At 46.0% G+C, this 4606-nt stretch overlaps 1 protein-coding gene across 1 annotated transcript in view; it reads right to left on the reverse strand.

Annotated features, from left to right (window-relative positions):
• Positions 1–4606, reverse strand: part of LOC104988418 (sterol-4-alpha-carboxylate 3-dehydrogenase, decarboxylating-like) — an 11773-nt gene that overhangs the window by 6381 nt on the left and 786 nt on the right. The window lies entirely within an intron of this gene.

A 4606-nucleotide genomic window follows, 5' to 3' on the forward strand; every position in this document is an offset into this window, starting at 1 on the left:
GATGAATTTATGCTAAGTGAAATAAGAACTTTGGACACATTATACTAAGTGAAAGAAGCCAGACACAAAAGGACAAATACAATAGGAGTCTACTTGTATGATGTCCCTAGAGTAGTCAAATTCTTAGACACAGAAAGTACAGTGGTGGGTGCCAGGGCCTGGAAGGAAGCAGGGAACTGGGGAGTGATGCTAAGTCGGTATAGAGTTTCAGTTCTACAAGATGAATAGAGGTTTGGAGAAGAATGGCTGGGATGGTTGCATGACAATGTGAACCTACTTAATGCCACTGAACTGTATACTCAAAAATGTTTAAAATGGCAAATTTTCAGTTCTGTCTATTTTATTATAAATATATTCACAAGAATACTGCAAATGGGAAAATAAGACCCTAAAGAGCAACATTCTAGGAGCTGGGATTGTTACAGATCACACAGAAGCCTCAAGTCTTTTTCCTTTAAAATTGCAGGTCTCTGAATTAAAACCATCCTTTAAAATTGCAGATCTCAGAATTAAAACCAGTATGTATGTCTTTATTCCTCTAGACACACTCGGACAAGGTCTTAGGCTAAAAGGCATCTAGGAAAAGAGACTCACCTTTTAAGAGTGAAACCCAAGCACCTGGCTCTACTTCTAGGATTAAATACAGAGAGAAGGAAGTGAGCCCATGGCTGCCTTCCTGCTGGGGCCAGTCCCCAGTGCCACCGAGTCCTGGAGACAAAAGGAGAGGAGAGTCTGTCCATTTCCAACCAGGAAGAGAGACAAGTGCTCTCTCCTTCACAAACATGAGAGACCAGGCTCTTTGTAAAGGGGAAACCCAGAGCAGCTCAGAGGAGAGTGCTGGGGTAGTCAGGGCCTGGCCTGCTCCTGTGCTTGGTCAGTGCAGGAGGCTCCAACGTGGGTGCCATAAACTCGATACCCTCCTCTGTGGCAAGAAGACGCCTGTCTGCACAAGAAAAAGGCCAACAGGATTGAAGACTTCCCCTTACTTCTCCAAAGGACTCAATCAGCTCCATCTTGTCCTTTCTGTCACTCATTGATCTCTCCACTAGTCTGTTGACTTTTAGGACAGAAAGGCCCTGGCTTTGAATCTGCTGACAAAATCAGCAGCCTGTCTGAGAGCTTCAGCTTATGCTGTTCCTCCACCTGGAGGTGCTGCTCCCTGTCCTCTCCATGGTGAGCAGCTCTGCAGCCTTCAAGGCCTTGCTCAGTTGTCACCTCTAGGAAACTTCCTCCTCCTCTCCAGGCCAGACTAGCAGCTTCCTCAGCACCTCAGCATTGGTTTCTGTTTTCATTCTAACACTGTACACAGCTGTAGGCTCCCCACTCCCCCCAGCCCCCGCCCCATGTCCCTCTTGGCTTGCTGGAGTTGAGCCCCTGGAGGGCCAGCAAGGAGTCCAGAATGGAGTATGGGTGGAATTGTGCTGCAGCAGCTGGTCTGAGAGGCCTCAACCATAGAGCAAGAATCCTTCTGCTGACCTCAGTGGATGTACGTACACACCCCAAGGATAAAAAGGGAGCTGCAAATTGTAAAAAAAAAAGTTGTAGAAAAGCACTCTGGTGCCAGCTCACTCCTCCACCTTTACAAGGCCACTGCCAAATAGAACCTGCAGAAGGCACAGCACCAACCTTCAGGGAGCCCAGCATCTGGGGTGGGACACAGGCTTAGCAGAACATTGCAGAAGTGACTGTGAGTTCTGATGAGAGAAAGCCCAGGCAGGGAGGCGATCCCTGAGTCAAGTTCTAGAGCCCTGGAGGCGTGAGTCAAAGAAGAGGTGGGTGTCCTGAGAGATATTCCAAGGCCAGGGGTGGGACGCATGAAGCGTTGGCACGGCCAGCCTGTTCTGCGACAAGTTGTGACAAAGTGAGATCAAAGTCAGATCGGGAGCAAAGTAGAAGGTGCAGGTGCTGTGTCAGGCTAAGGAGTCACCCTATGGGAGATGCAGGAGGCTTTGGAAGTTAAAATCAAGGGTGAGTGTAAGATCACTCTGGCTACAGCATGGAGAAGACTTAACACAGGGTCTGAGGCTCTGCATGTGTCATATAAGGGGAATGACAAGAGTGAATCAGAGAAAAGAATTAACAATGCCTGAAAACTGGATAAATTTCAGAACCTTTTACAGATGAGCACAACAGTTCCTCATTATCCATGGGGCCCTGGTTCCAGGAGCTCCCGCAGACACGGAAATCCAAGGAAACTCAATGTCTCTTAGATAAAATGACACAGTATTTGCATATAACCTATGCACATTCTCTCATATAGTTCAAACAATCTCTAGATTACTCCTAATACCTAATACAATGTCAATGCTATGTAAATAGCTGTAAATACTATGTTAATGCCATATAAATTGTTGCCTATGAAGCAAATTTGATTTTTGCTTTTGAACCTTTCTGAAATTTTTCTTTTCAATATTTTAAATCCATGGATGGTTGTGAAGGAGGAAACAGAATAGGCTCCATCTTGAAAGCAGGACTCCATCTTGGCCCAGACTGTGGACTTTGAGCTATATGCCCAGTATCTATGGAAATGGCATACCAACTGGAAAACCAGACCCCCCGGATGGAAGAGTCCCAGGGCTCGTACCTAGACTTTCCATGGCCTGAAAGAATACCCTAATTATCTGTGTAACTGAATAGAAAAAAATTCTATTATGCTTATTGGGGTACGACCACAGGCTTATTGATAATTGTCCACTGTTAACTACCTAGGCTTAAGGCATACGAATCACGGGTTTAAGGCACAGGCATATGAATCATGGGTTAACTTTGATTGTATCTTTCTTTTCCTTTGTTCAGACTAGTTTCAGAGAATTTGGGGAGGTGGGTTTGAGCACGTACAATTAGGGTATATAAGGTTTTCACAAAAACTGGTCGGGGTCCTTGGCTAAGAGGAGACTCTCTGCCTTGGGCCAGCCGGTGTAATAAACTGCACTCCACTATCTGCATTGTCCTTCTGAGTGAGTTTGTTTCCTGGAACACGTGGCTATAACAATTGAACCCATGGATATGGAACCTGCAGATACGAAGGACTAACTGTGTATTATACCACCAAGATCCCAAAAGCAGCCAGTTGGGAACACAGTACTGGTCTCATTCAACAGATAAGAAACTGAGGCTTGGAGAGGTCAAGTGACTTGCCCAAAGTCACAATGCTGGTACAAGGCCAAGGCAGAACTTGTGGTTGCTCCTACACTGCCAGGTTGTCACCCTGCAGACCCACTGGGAAACAGGCTGTGGAATGACACAAAGTTGGAAGGTCCAGGAGGGGCAAAACTGGGCAGGAGGCTCAGATGCCAGGCTGAGTCTGGACTTCAGTCTGCAGTCACGGGAAACCTCTGAGGGTTTAAGAGCATGGGGGTGACCTGACCAGAACTGTTCAGTCAGGTTAACCTGGTGAAGCAGAGTGGACTAGACAGGTGAGAAGCAGGAAACAGGGAGACCACTCACCACTTGTTCAACCAAGATTTACTGAGTACCTAATGTGGGTCCCCTCACTGTTCCACGTCCTGGAGTGTCAGCAGTGAACAAAACAGAGATGCCTGCACTCACAGATTCTCTTCTAGTGGATGGGCAGTAAAGAGCAAAATAAAGTAAAATACACAATGACAAGCAGTATGAGATTGTGGACTTAAAAATACTCACAACCTAAAAGTTGAGAGTTATGTTTTATTTGGTGGGAATATTTAGGACTTCAAGCCTCGGGACAGCACCTCAAGTAACACTGAGAGAACCGGTCCTAGGAGGTGAGAAGGGTAGCCAGGTTATATAAAAGTTCTGCAACAAACGGCAGGTAGTCTGAATATCAAAAGATTATTGTTAATTAAAGAAAACTAGATATCTCAAGTTAAGGAATTTAGCACTTTTCTGTGTATGGGAATATGCAAGACATGAAAGAGGCTGGGCTCACTGAAATCATTCTTTCGATTTGCATCTCAACATATCTGTGGCTGGTTTCCTGTTTCCTCAAGGCTCACCATAGGGTGGCTGCAGTCTGATGGCTGCTTGATGGCAGGTATTCTTTCTTTCCTAAATTCCCTCATGGTTCACCAACCCATGACATCCTTTGTTTATTGATATGGCAGGAAATATTTCATTTTTCAGGAGAGCAAGGTGCGGAGTTTGGGTGTCCTTGGGGATGCAATGCTAAAGAAGGTGCTCAGTGGGGGTTCACTGAGAAAGGTGATAGTAGAGCAAAGACCTACAGGAGGAAAAGAAGTGGAGGAAGCATGCAGAAGGGGCAGCTAGAGCAAAAGTTCGAAGGCAGGAGTGAGTCTGCACATTTGAATCCATTCAGGGGCTGAAGGGAGCCAGGGAAGAGGAAGCCCATAAGGAAGGGCCTTGCAGATCACGGTCAGAACTCTGCCCTGCACTCATAGGGTGGTTGCTGCTGAAGGCCTTAAGTGGGAGAGGAGCAGCAGAGGTGGAAAAATGGATAGAACTTGAAGGCTGCTAAATGGAAAAGGGGCAGAAAAAGAGTCAAATATGACCGAAAGGTTGTGAACCTGGTTTATGCTCCAAGAGGGTTCAGGGCAGAAGGTCAGAGAACACTTTCGTTTAATAAATGTCAATAAACCTCAGGCTTTTTTTCAGCCTGAGAAACGTCTGC

The sequence above is a fragment of the Bison bison genome, unplaced genomic scaffold (assembly GCF_000754665.1).
Source record: "Bison bison bison isolate TAMUID 2011002044 unplaced genomic scaffold, Bison_UMD1.0 scf7180017458436, whole genome shotgun sequence".
NCBI lineage: Eukaryota > Metazoa > Chordata > Mammalia > Artiodactyla > Bovidae > Bison > Bison bison.